The sequence below is a fragment of the Pseudorca crassidens genome, chromosome 12 (assembly GCF_039906515.1).
Source record: "Pseudorca crassidens isolate mPseCra1 chromosome 12, mPseCra1.hap1, whole genome shotgun sequence".
Taxonomy (NCBI): Eukaryota; Metazoa; Chordata; class Mammalia; order Artiodactyla; family Delphinidae; genus Pseudorca; species Pseudorca crassidens.
The window spans coordinates 70,491,975-70,509,786 of record NC_090307.1 but is presented as its reverse complement, the minus strand read 5'-3'; the positions used below and the strand labels follow the sequence as shown (position 1 = coordinate 70,509,786).

Sequence of the window (17,812 nt, the reverse complement as noted above, 5' to 3'; positions counted from 1 at the left end):
GTGAGGCCAGAAGACAATGGAATATCTTTAAATGTTGAAAGAAAAAACTACACATCTAGAATTCTATATCCAGTGAAATCATTCTTCAAAAATTAAGACAAGATGAACTTATTTTCAGAAAAATTAAAACTGAGAGAATTTATCATCTACAAGCCTTCCCTCCGAAAATTCTAAAAGAGGTTTTCAAACTGAAGGGAATTAATACCAGATGAAACACATTTTGGGGAAAGAATGAAAAGCACAGGAAGTGATACATTTGTGAGTAAATGCAAAAAAAATCTTCTCTTAATTTCTTAAAGGACACATGACTGTTTACAATAGCTTTTGTTTTTTTTAATGTTTAAATTTTTATTTTGAAATAATTTTAGACTTAAAGAAATGTTGCAAAAATAGTACTGAGATTTCCTGTGTATTCTCTATTCAGGCCCCCCAAAACGTTTTATATAACTATAGTATAATTATCAAAATCAGGAAATTATCATTCATGCAATACTATTAAGTAAATGATAGACCATTTTCTGTTCCAGGATTCAATATAGGACTCTAATTTGCATATAATTGTAATGCTTCCTTAATCTCCTCCAATCAGTACATGACTGTTTAAAGCAAAAATTAAAGCACTGTATTACGGGGTTGATAGTGTATGGTTCTATATATATGACAACAATATCACCAAGGAAAGGGAGGTGATAAACAGAACTACACTGTTGCAAGGTTCTTATATTTTACGTGAATTGGTACCAGTAGATCTCAAGGATGCATATTATAATTCCTAGAGTAGCATATTAAAAACTGCAAAGAAGTTAGCTAAAAAAGTCAATGAAGGAACTGAAATATTTAAAGTTGATATATCATAATTCTGTAATATTTAACACGATGCAGAAATATTTTGATTCACATTATACCAGTGATTTTGCAAATCTATCAGTCTATTTCCAGTGGAAATAAATTTAATTTGCTTTCCAATCTCTATAATACCAAGCATGCTTTGATTTTTTTTTCATTTTTCAAACAGACTGCTTTAAAGAGAATAGTTTGAACACTTGTCTAAAGTATGCATGGAAATTAAACTGAAATAAATAAATAAGGAAACACATAAATAAAAATACCAGGAACATGAAATCAACACAAAATGGTAGAAACTTGAATTTTTTTTAAATCTCAGTAAATTAAAAGAACATAGCTATTTCCTTAACATAATAAAATAGATATATGTATTTATAGAGATCTCAACCTAAAAACCAGCATCATATTTAATGAGGAAACTTTAGAAGTATTCCCACCAAAGTCAGGAAAAAGCCAAAAACATATTCACTATCACCATGATTACTTAGCATTGTTCTAAAACACTTCATGTAGTTAGCTAAGAGAATGAAACTTTAAAAATTGGGAAGTTAAAGTTATATTTGCAAATAATATGGTTGCATTCCTAGAAAAACTTTTTTAAAGGCAACAAAATATTAAAACTGATCTTCAAATAAAAAAGCAACAACTATTTCTTATAAAGGAAGAAATTATTCCATTTAAAGGAACAACAAAAAAAAGATGACTGGGCTTCCCTGGTGGCGCAGTGGTTGAGAGTCTGCCTGCCAATGCAGGGGACACGGGTTCATGCCCCGGTCTGGGAAGATCCCACATGCCGCAGAGCGGCTAGGCCCGTGAGCCATGGTCGCTGAACCCGTGCATCCGGAGCCTGTGCTCCGCAACCGGAGAGGCCACAACAGTGAGAGGCCCGCGTACCGCAAAAAAAAAAAAAAAGATGACTGACCTAATAATCAAGTTATCAACAAAAGTACAAAAGCTACATGATAAAATCTTTAAAACTACTGAGAAACACTGACTAAATGTAATGACCTATCCTATCTTGGATAGGAAGGCAATGCTATAAAGACATCAATTCTTTGATATACAATTTTATTGTTTTATAAATGTAATTCCCTAAAATTATCAACAAAAAATTTAAATTAGACACCTTGATCTTTAACAAAACACAAACATGCAAGTAAAACTGGAAAGATATTTGAAAAAAGGAGTAATGAGAGGGGGGGACTTCCCTGGTGGCTCAGTGGTTAAGAATCCACCTGCCAATGCAGGGGACACGGGTTTGATCCCTGGTCCAGGAAGATCCCACATGTCGCGGAGCAACTAAGCCCATGCACCACAACTACTGAGCCTGTGCTCTAGAGCCTGGGAGCCACAACTACTGAGCCCATGCGCCTAGAGCCCATGCTCCAGAACAAGAGAAGCCACCACAATGAGAAGCCCGCGCACCGCAAGGAAGAGTAGCCCCCACTCGCCACAACTAGAGAAAGCCCACATGCAGCAATGAAGACCCAACGCAGCCAAAAATAAATAAATAAATAAAATTTTTTACAAATAGGTATAGGGTTTTCTTTTGAGGTGAAAATGTCTTGGAACAATAAGATAGAGGTGATGGCTGCATAATATTTAAAATGCACTAAATCCCACTGAACTGTTCACTTTAAAATTGTTAATTTTATATAGTGTTAATTTCACCTCCATCTTTAAGTGCAAAATATTTGAAATAAATAATTTTTTTTTTAAACATCTTTATTGGAGCATAATTGCTTTACAATGGTATGTTAGTTTCAGCTTCACAACAAAATGAATCAGTTATATATATACATATGTTCCCATATCTCTTCCCGCTTGCGTCACCCTCCCTCCCACCCTCCCTATCCCAATTTTTTAACAAAACCTAAGGTTGGGGCTTCCCTGGTGGCACAGTGGTTGAGAGTCCGCCTGCCGATGCAGGGGACACGGGTTCATGCCCCGGTCCGGGAAGATCCCACATGCCGCGGAGCGGCTGGGCCCGTGAGCCATGGCCACTGAGCCTGCGCGTCCAGAGCCTGTGCTCCGCAACGGAAGAGGCCACAACAGTGAGAGGCCTACGTACCGCAAAAAAAAAAAAAAAAAAAAAAAAAAAAAAAAAAAACAACCTAAGGTTGAACTCAAATTAATGTCGAAGAAACTACAAAATGCCAATTCAAAGAGTACTCCACAAATTTAATGGTCTATTCAGACTTAATCATTATATCTGACAATTTGGTTTTACTTGAATAAAGGAAGTAATGATTAATTTATTAGTGTTTACATTCAAATGACATTAACATAATGCTTTATAGGCACTTGTTATATTCTTGTCTGAGATAGTTTTCCACACTTTTTCCACCCCAACACTCTGAACATCTGAATAACAGTACACAATGCATAAAGAATAGTGATTCACTGCAACAGAGATTCTCAACTAGCTAGTCATATCTACCTAACAGGGAATATGAGAATACCTCAAATAAGAGAACATGTACAAATTTCAAAATATCCCATATCATTCTGATCCCTCTCTCCCCATACACACCTCACCTTGCCCCAACTGTGCTACCAATCTTGAGAACCACTGCTCTACAAATTATATATATTCCAATGCAAAAAACTAAAGTAGAAACAAGTGTGTTTAGGTACTATTTGGGGGTGAAGGTACCAGGAGGGAAGTGATAAATAGCCTTCATCAGACTCTCAAAGAAGAATATACCCCCCCCAATCAAAGATGAGGATCTTTGCTATATTCAATGAGGCTCATCCATATACAGAACAGTACTTAATAATCCACAGCAGAGAACAACTATTACTTCAGCTGGAAAGACAAGAGAAATCATATACCTGGGTAATACTTGGCTATGCTCTGTCTCCAGCAAAAGAAAATTAAGAACAATTTTAATCTACCAAAGTTTCCATACAAAATTAAATGTCTCCAAAATGTACCAAAGAAGGCACTTTATGATACCTGGCAGGAATATTAAAGAATTAATAAGATAGTGTGCTTGGAGTAGTAAGTCCTAAAAGTACTTGAACACTATCAAAAGGGATTCTTTGATTACACATTTGATACACTCTTAAAACATACTTAAATATTCACATAATCCATCTTTCAAAGAACTGGATCTGATCCAAGAGTTCCCAAATGAAAGGCAGCTATAATGGAATCTGCACATCCCAGCCAACTTCTGGAAATGCCATAAGAATATAAAAATCGCTCTTTACTAACTGCTTTCTAATTTCAAATTTTGTTTTGAGATTACATCTCACAAATCATGACTGAGAACGACTGATTCAGAGTTGGAAAAGTATATTTACTATTAAAGATGGAAAAAATTCAGAAGTGCTTAAATAATTTTAGAAGATGACAAAATTTCTCCTGCTATATAATGAAATGATTAGTTAATATAATTGCAATAATATTTTTGGATTTTCCCTTAATGGTAAATTTCTCCCTCTGTACACCATTATGGCTCCAGTCAAGAGGGTTGGACAAATACTACTTTGGAAAAGAAAGGGCTATGAAATAATGTTCTTCCAAACATTAGGAAGAAAAAGAAAGTCTACCCCTTCCTCTCCTAGTATGTAAACAAGAGAAAAATCAAAAGCAGTGGGAGGTTTTTGCCTAGCTCTCCACATTAAACCCTAAGAGAAGACCATCATGCAGGATGGTCCTGGGGCAATACAGTCTGGTAGAAGGAACAGCAGAGGCTTAACAGAGGAAAGTAGCAAGTAAAGGAGCTTGAGGCAATAATCCTGACTCCCCATGGCCTACATATAGAGAGAGGATCCAGAAGTTCCATAAGCTCTAGAAACATCACTCCCAAAGGAAAAAAAAACCATCTCAGCAGTCAAATTAGTCCAGGACAAGACTGGAGAAACTACCCCCAGCAGATACCAGTGAAGACTGGTACAGAATTCCAAGATATTCTCTACCACTATCACAAAATCAACTAAGGACCACACCCCATAGCACTTAAACAGCATGTTGAGGCACAGCAAGCATAAAAGGATAGGGGGAGAGACTATCTGAAAGACTGAGTATATACCTAAGAGAAGCTGAATTACCTAATGAAACAGATGTTAACTGTCAAGTTTAAACTAATACTCTGCCCTCTCCTTGCCTATCACTACCTGACTGGGTAAGATGCTTATAAGAAAGATTAGAGCTATCACAAAAAATAAAGAAGCTGTATTTTCTTTGAGCATCTGAATGTAGGATGAGATATTTTCAATCCAGCTACACTAACAATGCTTATTAATTTAGTTTTTTCTCTTTTTTTCATTTGATTTTCCTTTGTTTCCATTTCATAAAAACAAATCAAGATTCAAAACTCTATCATAAATATCCTCAGGTAAGACACTACATCCATGAAACAAGACAGGGTAGTTTAAAAAAAAGGGAGGGAAGTTCTCAGAACTTAAAAATAGGTTAGCAAAAACAAAAGGCTCAATAAAAGGACGGGAAGATAAAACAGAAAATATCCTACAAAGCAGAGCAAAAAGACAAAATCATAGAAATAAAAAAGACAAGAAAACTAGAGAGTCAATCTAGGAAATCTGATATCTGTAAAAAAGAAGTGTCAGAAAGAGAATTTTTTTAAAACATTAAATGGGTCTAAATCAACAATAAAGAAAAGAGAATTGATGACATGAGTTTCCACACTGAAAGAGATCATCAAAGACCCAATACAGTATTCTTAAAATACATCACCAAGAAATTTCATAAAACTATGAATAAAAAGAAAATGCTTTAAAACTTCCATATGGAAAAACAGGTTTCACACAAGGATAAGGATTCAGAATGTCTTCTGATTAAGAAAGCCTGATAGAAGGGCAATCCAGGCAGAAGACCATCAAAATCTAACAGAAAATTATTCTAACGTAGTATTCTACAACCAGTCAAAATATCAAGTGTAAGGCAGAAGAAAAAGGTATTTTTCAGACTTACACTGTCTCAAATAATTTACCTCCTATCCACTCTTTCTTAGGAAGCTACTAAAGAAAGTACACAACCAAAACAAGGAAATAAATGCAGAATGAAGAAGATACTTGTGACTGGGAACCAGGATTCAACACAAGCTACAGGCAAAGGGAATTTTCAGACTGATGAGGAAGTGAGACTCCAGATGACAACTGTGTACGTGGGGGAAGAGCAACAAGTCCTAACTGAAACCAGTCAGAAGAGATGTCCTCCAGAAGATGAACAAATGTCATTAAGAAGGTGACTGACATAGCACAGGGAGATCAGCTCCATGCTTTGTGATCACCTACAGGGGTGGGATAGGGAGGGTGAGAGGGAGACGCAAGAGGGAGGAGATATGGGGATATATGTATAGCTGATTCACTTTGTTATAAAGCAGAAACTAACACAACATTGTAAAGCAATTATACTCCAATAAAGATGTTAAAAAGAAAAAAAAAGAAGGTGACTGAACATTCAGTGTGCAATGAGAGGAGATTTAGAGAACTAGGGGCTATTTGGGAATGGAAAGGAAACAAGAAAGGAAATGTAATCACAGTATACCAAATGATTCAGCTGTGAATGGCCTTTTCAGAGTAACACTAACATAATCAACTCTAACCTACACAAATTTATGATGTAATTATATTGGGAGAATAGGAGTACAAGAAGTGTGCATTTGTGCCAGAAAGGGACAAAAGAGTTAAATCCTCATCTTTCATTTCGGGAAGACAATAGATAATACTTTAAAATTAAGAAACAGCAAAAGTGGTGATGGTTGTGCAACAGTGTGAGTGTATTTAATGCCACTGAACTGTACCCTTAAAATTGGCTAAAATGGTAAATTTTATGTTATGTATATTTACCACAATAAAAAGGAAAAAAGGTAGAAACAAAAGCATATGGGAAGTAAATTACAAAACAAATTGCTAAGAGAAGTACTTTGTTGCCTCTAAAAGCACAAGAAGGGCTTCTCTGGTGGCACAGTGGTTAAGAATCCGCCTGCCAATGCAGGGGACACAGGTTCAATCTCTGGAAGATCCCACATGCCACGAAGCAACTAAGCCACGCTCCACAACTACCAAGCCTGAGCTCTAGAGCCTGCATGCCACAAGTACTGAAGCCAGTGAGCCACAACTACTGAAGCCTGTGCACCTAGAGCTCATGCTCTGCAACAAGAGAAGCCCCCACGATAAGAAGCCCATGAGCAGCAACGAAGACCCACTGCAGCCAAAAATAAATAAATAAATTTATTTTTTTAAAAAAAAGAGCATGGGAAGCTAGATGGTTAAGGGAGGGTAAGGAGAGGCAAGGCACTGCAGGGGAGTATAGGAATCCCTTGAGTCTTTAAAAGAGTTATATGGATAACTGTGATGAAAATGAAAGCTAAATTTTAAAAAGTAATCAGAAAATTTTAAAGCATGCATATTTTTTTCTGTCTGTATGGATAAGATTTAGACTACTCTTTTTTTTTTTTAATAAATTTATTTATTTATTTTTGGCTGCACTGGGTCTTCGTTGCTGCGCGCAGGCTTTCTCTAGTTTCAACGAGCAGGGGCTACTCTTTGTTGTGGTGTGCAGGCTTCTCACTGTGGTGGTTTCTCTTTGTTTCAGAGCACGGGCTCTGGGTGTGCGGGCTTCAGTAGTTGTGGCACGTGGGCTCAGTAGCTGTGGCTCGCGGGCTCTAGAGCGCAGGCTCAGTAGTTGTGGCGCACGGGCTTAGTTGCTCCGTGGCATGTGGGATCTTCCCGGACCAGGGCTCGAACCCGTGTCCCCTGCATTGGCAGGCAGATTCTTAACCACTGCGCCACCAGGAAGTCCAAAACTACTCTTTTCATTTGCTCTTAAAGTACAACATACAAAATGATATGCGTGAACATGTGAGGAAAGCATATGTCCTGAATAGGTCTATGCTCACAAGAATATGTTTATGCCTATTACTCAAAGCAAAGTTGCATGAGGCTACATGTAATTTGGGGCAGTAGCCAAATTAAGCAAAATAAAATTGTGCAGAGTAAATCTCTAGCACCATCTCTTCCACCTATCTGAAATTTCTATATCATAACTGAAGCCCTGGATATCTATTCTAATTGAGAGAAACAATCTAGATAAGTGAATTTAACATGAAATTATGTAAATTCTCCCTTAGCAATTTAGATACCGCAAAATCAAAGTTTATAATAATTCAGAAAAGACATTCTTTTTAAACATGTTTAAAAATTAAGGATTGGGCTTCCCTGGTGGCACAGTGGTTGAGAGTCCGCCTGCCGATGCAGGGGACATGGGTTCGTGCCCCGGTCCGGGAAGATCCCACATGCCGCGGAGCAGCTGAGCCCGTGAGCCATGGCCGCTGAGCCTGCATGTCCGGAGCCTGTGCTCCGCAATGGGAGAGGCCACAACAGTGAGAGGCCCACGTACTGCAAAAAAAAATAAAATAAGGATTAATTTCCTGTGTTTTCAAATCAAGACTCAGCCATAGTTGTTTAAGTAGTTAAAAATGCACTGCAACTTAACCATGGCAAATAATTTAGATTGTGATAGCCAGTATTGGCAAAAATGTGGAGCAAAATGTACTATCAAAATTCATCCTGCTGGTGGCAGGATACATTGGAACAAAACTTTGAAAAGCAATTTTGCATTATATAGTAATGGTGAAGACGTATGTCCTCTGCAACCAGCAATTTAACTCCAACAGAAATTCTTTCATAAAGAATTGTTCACAGCAATATTCAGAATGTTTATGGCAGCATTGTTCATAATAGTTAAAACCTGTAAAAACAAATATAGAAATTACATAAATAGATTGTAGTATGCTTGTAGTAATGGAATTTTATAAAGAAGTGAAAATGAACAAACTATGGCTACATTCATCAAAATGGATAAATATTAAAATATCACACTGACCTAAAGAAGGAAGTCACAGAAGAATAATTACAAGATCACTCCACATATGAAAATTTCAAAAACAAGCAAAACTAGGTAATATATTGTTTAGGAATCTACATATAGATAGATGGCAAAACTGTAAAGAAAAGTAAGACAATGATTTATTATAAAAACCAAAAGTGTTTATATTATTAGGAGAGTGAGATGTACAGAGAAGAGCACACACGTGGCATCTAAAGTACTGGTAATGTTCTATTTCTTTTTGGGGTGGTTAGAGAACTGTTCACTTTATAATTAATCTTTAAAGTTAAACATATTTTATGTAAAGTTATATATTTTTATGTATAGTTATACAGTATTTCACAAAAAGTAAAGAAAAATTAATTCTATAAAGAGAAAGACATTAAAACATCAGGAAGAGCTAAGTGTATTGCAATTAATGTGAACCTATTGTAAATAACTTTTTCATTAATTCATTTTACCTACTAGCACTTAACAGTGTGGTTCATAATGTGAACTGTACCTAAAAGTAACAGAAGTTTACATTCCTTTATTACTTCTTTTTTTTTTTTTTTTTTTTTTGCTGCATTGGGTCTTCTTTGCTGCACGTGGGCTTTCTCTAGTTATGGCAAGCGGGGGCTACTCTTCGTCGTGGTGCACGGGCTTCTCATTGGGGTGGCTACTCTTGTTGCAGAGCACGGGCCCTAGAGCATGCGGGCTTCACTAGTTGCAGCACACGGGCTCAGTAGTTGTGGCTCGCAGGCTCTAAAGTGCCGGCTCAGTAGTTGTGGCGCAGGGGCTTAGTTGCTCCACAGCATGTGGGATCTTCCTGGACTAAGGATCAAACCCGTGTCCCCCACATTGGCAGGCAGATTCTTAACCACTGCACCACGAGGGAAGTCCCTATTACTTCTTTTTAACTTTAAATACTTGATTCAGTTCAACAACTACTAAGAACCTATTACGCACCAGGCATGGATTAAGCACTGGCAGTACCAGAACAGAGAAGTCTCAGTCCACTGCACTGCCCTCAAATGGCATGGGGACACAGACATACAAACAGATAAATATTTTAATTAATATCTATTTTTCCCTGATGATTAAAGCAACATATTCTCAGTATTTAAACCTTCTAAACTCTAGGAAAGTAAAAATGAGGTAATAAAATACATCTATTATTCCCACTACAAAAATGTAACCACTCTTAACATTTTGTATATACTGTTGTAGCAGTCACTGTAATTGAATCCTTTTCATCATAGATCCTTATCACCCTTGCCAATGCCTGGGCCTGAAACCCAATTCTAGGCTGTGAGAAATAAGGCTGGGAACTTCCAGGAAAGATTTTCATACTGCTAAAGGAGTGATAGGAAAAGAGAGTTCCTCTTCACCCTCTGGAGGCTGTTGTCTGGAACTGTTGTGGGCAACTTGCAACACAGCACATTCCCTCATGTGGATGAACTGAAATTTATAGACCACCTACCTAATATAGGACTTTTGGGTGTTTTTAGTTTTTCATTATTTTTAAATAATGCTGTGATAGACATCTTTTTTGAAAAAAAAACTTTGCCTGTACTTTATATTCTTTCTTTTAAAAAACATATATATAAATAGGCAAATAATTTCAATGTATTGTGTGATAAAGACAGTGATAAGGATACATATAGAGTAACAAGGAAACACAGAGAAGGGGCACTCTGTCCAAACTGGAGATAGTTTTTGACTTATTATTTCTTCTCTACCAAATAATAAGTAATGATATAGGCTGAAAGGATAACCACACCTTCCTATTTTTTTCTTACAGTGCTGTTACTTTTAGTATGATTCTTCTGCAAATCTTAAGCTACCACGCCACCTTTTTATTTTTTCCTCAGTGAATATTTTCACTTTTTTCCAGTTTTATTGAGATATAATTGACATACAACATTGTATAAGTTTAAGGTATACAACATAATGATTTTATATGTGTATATATTGCAAAATGATTACCACAATATGTTTAGTTGACATCCATCACCTCACATAGCTACAGTTTTTTTTCTTGTGATGAGAACTTTGAAGATCTACTCTTAACAACTTTCAAATATACAATACAGTACTGTTAACAATAGTCACCATGCTGTTCACTAAATTTGCAGAACTTATTTATGTTACAACTGGAAGTCTGTACATTTTGACCACCTTCACTCATTTACCCACCCCCAGACCCTCACCTCTGGTAACCACCAATCTGTTCTCTGTTTAAGGTACCATGTCATCTTGCACTATCTCTTTACCTCTCTACAGAGATTTCCTTTACACTGTATTCAATTTATTTTGTCAGGAGTCCCCATTTTTATACAAATTTCAAACATAGCTATGTTTAATAAAGCATTTACTAGAGACATTATAAAAATAATATTTACCAAATACCAGTAATGTACTGAACACTGTATAAAATCTAGAATTAAAAATTCTTCCTACTGAATATAGAATTGTAACTATTTTCACCTGACTCTACTACTCTTCTTTGACAAATCTGCTATTCATTCCTAAAGTAATTTATAAAACATGACATTTTGGGTCTTTAGGTTTCAGTTATCTAACTTACTCTAAAAACACTGCAAAGATTGTCTTAAGTCCCAGAGGCTTCAAACTATATTCTCTTGGAATAAATGAAAATTCGCATTTCTTCAAATAAATTTTCTCATTCTATCATTGTCTGATTTTGCAACAGTGCTCTTCCTCAAAAATAATTAAGAAAACTATATTTATATGAAACAAATTTTACTTTAAAGAATTTATATCATCCCTTGAGATAACTAACATACCCTAGAATGTCACAAAATAGGACTATGGTAGTGACTTAAGAAACAGCAGTAAACTCCAAGGAATAAATATATAACATGTTATGATTTAGTGAAGAAAAGTCTAATAACTATTCAAAGTATTTAAGGAAACTAATAACCATGAACAATTATCAAACACATACATACAATCTGTAATTTCAACAGGCAGGAGCAGGATACCACTCACAAATAAAATTATATGATTTTTATCTACGAATATCACTGTAAGAACATTCTTCCTTTTGTCACATGGCTACCTTCCTAGGTATCTATGTTACTTGCCATCATCTTATTAGTAGTCCGTACATCATAAACAACCCACTGGTGTATGTGGCATCTCAAGTAACTGATATAAGGCCTAAAACAGAGTTATGGGCTTTATAAATTTTTGAAAGGATGCATTATTTAGAATGCTTTGACAAGCACAATGTTTTTATCTCAAAGTAATATTCAGTATTAAGTGGTGTCTTTTTTTTAAACAAAGCAATATTATTGAAATAATTTTGTGGCCTACAAAGCAAATGTTCATATCTATAATTACTACCCATTTTTCTTAGCTAAGAATAGATGGTTACTATACAGATTTTTAGATTTATTTTATCTGAATATATCAGGATGATTACCTGACCAAGCTCTGTCCCAGTGTTGGGACTTAAAATGCCTTAAATATTTGCTACAACAATAAGGGGCAATGCGAAGATCCCAGAAAACAGAGGAAAAAAATAACTGTTTCTTAGTGCTACCACGAAGATACAGTAGAATTTAAAAGTTTCATGCTTAAGCACAGAGCAGCCTTCAAAATTCACATAGATTATGCCTCACAGAGGATAAGTAAACTGAACTAAATGATCCAAGATGTTGAAAATGCTTTCATACTTCTTTCAAGGAAGACCAGGTTGGTAACAACACTATAAAAACAGTCTAATAGCTGCAACTGTGTATTACTTAAGGAGGACTAAGGTGAGATGCCATCTAATCACTTTTTAATATCAAAGTAGTAAATGTAAATGTGCAAATAAGAAAAGGAGATTGAAACCCATGAAATGGTATATGCCGAATTTCAGGATAACCCATCATGACTGGAGAACCAGTGAATCCAAAAAAATGCATTAAAAAGTTTTACGTCTGAAAAATTGGAATGCAACTTTTTCACAAATTAAAGACAGATTGTAAAGGGAGGGTTACAGTTGGAAAGTTCCCTGCTCATCAAATTAAAAACAAGAGCTCTATTCATAAAAAAAAAAAAAATTAGAAAAAAAAATCTTATGTGGTCAAGTCACATTCTTTGTTCTAAAGTTTTTATGCAACTAGGGGTGAGCATTCTACTTGTGATTCATAAAGAAAAATGACCAGTATAACAGGGGCTCCTAGAGCATGTGAGTACATTCTAGGTGATATGTAAGTAGCCATTTAAGATACCATAGGAAAGGAGAAAACACACCCTTAATACTTGGAGGAAAGAGTGTGTTCACATGACCAACAGCTGGACTTGATTAAAAAGAAATACCAGGTTAGGTTCTGGTGGTTCTCCCATAGTTACATGACGACACAAATGAGAAATGCTACATTTCTCACAGCCTGTTGCCTAGTGATTTCAGTGCCTGCTTCCTTATCCACACTCACAATGCAACCACTCCTCCTCCCTTTCTTCCTCTATAGCATTTCAGTATTCTCATTTTACAAAATCATTATTTAAAAGGACATAATGAGAAAACAGAGCAAGTATAAATAAAAAGTCAGTTTCACTTATAATTTGTGATTCATTTTCACTTTCACTTAGCATATTTCACTTTCACAAGCATGATAAAATACAAACTAAACTTTCCTTATCAATATGTGTACAAAAATACTTTAAATAGATTAAATTGTGCTGGTACAGTAGAATTCCTGTCTTCTGAGGACTGAAAGTTAAAATGCTGGAGAGGAAGCAAGTAACAAATGTAACACATCTTTCCTCAAAATTAACTTTGCAATACAGCAGAACGTTAATGCAGAATGTAGTAATATGGAAACAACACGGTTTTATTGAACTGTGAACTAAAGAGTTACATTAAATACCCACAATTCCCTGTGAAAATCTCTTTGTTTTTCTGCTTGTCAGCACCTGCATTTTACAGCTGCCTCCTTCAGTATGGACCCTGTCTCGTGGAAGTTCAGGAACTTAAAACATTAATACCCAGAAGTTTAAAAATCACAGCAATAATAACTTATTCAGATGGGAATAAAACAGTCACAGCATCCTTGACTATAGCCAAACAGAAAATAAATCTAAAGACTGGAGATAACTATTTACAGAATATAAGGATAAATATATCTCTTCTGACTCGGCAAGTTCATTTATACTTGAGAAATTCGTTTAAGCCAAAAAAGCAGATGGGTTAATAGCAGGTTTGAGGTATTTACCAAAAGGTTAAAATCCCAAGAAAACGTTTCCCAATCACTTATTCTTTTCTCTTAATAATAAAAGAAAACACCACTTTTTTCTTCTGAGATAAATGCTTAACATGATGCAAAAAGGATAATTTCCAGCAATATTCCATTTCTTTCTCTCAATCAATGAGATTGCTTTTACTCCTCATCCATAGTCCAACATAATGACAGAAGTAGCTCCTACCTTTCCTAGTGATCACTCCTGGTGATCTTTCGAAGTATTCCTCAGTTCAAATGCAAATCAAAACTACAATGAGGTATCATCTCACACCTGTCAAAATGGCCATCATCAAAAAATTTACAAACAAATGCTGGAGAGGGTGTGGAGAAAAGGAACCCTCCTACACTGTTGGTGGGAATGTAAGTTGATACAGCTACTATGGAGAACAGTATGGAGGTTCCTTAAAAAACTAAAAATAGAACTATCATATGACCCAGCAATCTCACTACTGGGCATATACCCAGAGAAAACCATAATTCGAAAAGATACATGCACCCCAATGTTCACTGCAGCACTATTTACAATAGCCAGGACATGGAAGCAACCTAAATGTCCATCAATAGAGAAATGGATAAAGAAGATGCGGTACATATATACAATGAAATATTTCTCAGCCATAAAAAAGAACAAAATAACGCCATTTGCAGCAACATGGATGGACCTAGAGATTGTCATACTAAGTGAAGTAAGTCAGACACAGAAAAGACAAACATCATATGATATCACTTATATATGGAATCTTAAAAAAGGGTACAGGGCTTCCCTGGTGGTGCAGTGGTTAAGAATCCACCTCCCAATGCAGGGGACACGGGTTCGAGCCCTGGTCCAGGAAGATCCCACATGCCACGGAGCAACTAAGCCCATGCACCACAACTACTGAGCCTGCGCTCTACAGCCTGTGTGCCACAAGTATTGAAGCCGGCACTCCTAGAGCCCGTGCCCCTCAACAAGAGAAGCCACCACAACGAGAAGCCCACGCACCACAATGAAGAGTAGCCCCTACTTGCCACAACTACAGAAAACCCGCACACAGCAACAAGGACCCAACTCAGCCAAAAATAAATAAACAAATAAATTTATTTTTTAGGAAAAGGGTACAAATGAACTTACTTACAAAACACAAGTAGCATCATGGATGTAGAAACAAACTTATGGTTACCAGGGGATAAGGGGCTGGAGGGGAAGGATAAATTGGGAGATTGGGATTGACATATACACACTACCATATATAAAATAGATAACTAATAAGAACCTGCTGTATAGCACAGGGAACTCTACTCAGTACTCTGCAATGGGTTATATGGGAAAAGAATCTAAAAAAAAAAGAGTGGATATATGTATATGTATAACTGATTCACTTTGCTGTACACCTGACACTAACACAACATTGTAAATCAACTATACCTCAATAAAAATTTAAATAAATAAAGCATTCCTCATTTCAAGGCAGCTCCAGCTTCTCTCCAGGAGCCTTAACTCTTCCACTTAACAATATGAGCTCTCTAGCATCATCACCTCTGCTTCCTTTGCTCAACCCAGCTAGGTCTGGTACAATGCCAGTCTGTTTCCCTTTTTTAAAATGTCTTGAATCTAGATCAGCACTGTCCAATAGAACTTTATGCAATAATGAGAATGTATCAGTAATATGGTAGCTATTAGTCACATGTGGCTATTTAATACTTGAAATGTAGCTAGTGTAACAGAGGAATTAACTTTTTATATTTTATTCAACTGTATTTAACTTGAATTTTTTTATCAAGGTATAGCTGACATACAATATTATATTAGTCTCAGGTGTACAACATAGTGATTTGACATTTATATACATTACAAATTGATCACCACAGTAAGTCTAGTTACCATCTGTCACCACACAAAGTTACTGCAATATTACTGACTATATTCCCTATGTTGTACATTACACCCCCATGACATTTATTTTATAACTGGAAGTTTGTACCTCTTGATCCTTTTGCCCAACACCACAGGCCCCTCCCCTCTGGTGACCACCAGTTTGTTCTCTGTATCTGTGAGCCTGTTTCTGTTTGGTTTTCTTTGTTCATTTGTTTTGGTTTTTAGATTCCACATTTAAGTGAAATTATACAGTATTTGTCTTTCTCTAACTTATTTCACTTAGCATAATATTCTCAAGGTCCATCCATGTTGTCCCACATGGCAATATTTCATTCTTTTATGACTAATATTCCATTGCATATATATACCACATCTTCTTTAACCATTCATCAATCGATGGACACTGAGTTGCTTCCGTATCTTGGTTATTATAAATTATGTTGTAATCAACATATCATTTTCAATCCCCAGAGAAAGTTCCACCAGATTCCTGCCTCTCTAGCGTACACTCTAAATTAGTCAATGAGTCTCCTCATAGGATCCAGGCACTTTACAAGCTGCTGCCTCTGTGCTGGAACTCAGAGCAAGTGGGTTTATCCGCAAGCCCTTCAAAAATGAAGTCTCGGTTTCCCACAGCCTTAGAGTTCTCTTGGATGAAAGCTCCACTGGTTTTCAAAGCCAGATGTTATGGGGACTTGTCCTCCCAGTGCAGGATCCCTAGGCTAGGGAGCCCGATATGGGGCTCAGACCCCTTGCTCCACAGAGGGCACCTCCATGGTTATGATATTTCTCCTGCTTATGGGTCACCACACCAGTGGTGTGGGTTCTGACTAGACCATGTCTCTACCCTTCTTACCCATCTCAACGTGGCCTTTTCTTTATATCTTTATATATTTGGTTGTAGAAAATCTGTTCTGCAGGAACAGTTGTTCTATATGTAGTTGTAGTTTTGGGGTATCCATGGGACGAAGTGAGCTCAGGATCCTCCTACTCTGCTATCTTGATCCGGACCTAATTAAATTGATTTTAATTTTAAATAGTCACATATGACTAGTAATCTACCATATTAGACAGTACAGATCTAGAACAAGAGTGCCTTTTTCCCTACCAGAAATGACTTACTTTACCATGCAAATGATGGAGAGCTATTAAAAGACTGAATTTACATTTTAGAAAGCTTTTTCTGGCTGCTTTAAGGGAGTATGATTTTAGGGATTGAGAACAGAAAGTAAATGCTGAAGGTCTGAAAGGTGCTCATTCGATCTGGCAACTAGGAGATCACTGCTAATTTTAGACTGAGAAGTTACGGTAGAGTAGCAGAGCTGTAAACCTCACTGGAGAGAGAGCCTGCAAATACAAACCATTCTTCAAGAAATCTGGCTCTGAAAGAAGAAAGGAAGTGGGGAAAAAACATCATGAAGAACCCATCATGTGCTAGAATTTGAAAGAAGGAACTTCACATTGATTACTCCATTTAACTTTACTTAATTCTCAAAACAAATTTGTAGTAAACCTCATCTCCATTTATAAAAAGCCTCAAAGGGGCTAAGTATCTTGCCTAGGGACACACTGGTGTGGCTAGGATTATAAAACTAGGGTCTTTTTCAGGCCAAAATTCATTCTCTTAAAGGTCAATACAGAACTGACAAGAGAAATGCAGGATTGAAGCAGGATCGGTGGAAACATTAAGGATGAGAGTGATAGAGTAATTGATGGAGCAAGGCTCTGTAGGAGATAGGCAGAAATGGAACTCAGTCTAGGCAAGAGATATTAACCTTGGATGAGAAGAGGAAAATCACCTCCTCTGAGATGGAAAGATAGAAATCAAATGAGTGTGAATGTGTATATGTTTATAGTACAAGGGGCTTAGGAATGACAAAAACAGATGAAAATAAAACCTGATGATCTCTATTTTCCCTGTGAAGCAGAAGGCAAGACCTTCTGTGAGGAGATGAGAATAAAAGTTTAAAGATGATGGTTTAATCTAGCCGTGATGGGAAGAAACAGAGGAAT

General features: G+C 36.5%; 1 protein-coding gene across 2 annotated transcripts in view; it reads right to left on the bottom strand.

Moving 5' to 3' along the window:
* TTC28 (tetratricopeptide repeat domain 28) overlaps positions 1-17,812 on the bottom strand; it is a 594,638-nt gene that overhangs the window by 505,552 nt on the left and 71,274 nt on the right. The window lies entirely within an intron of this gene.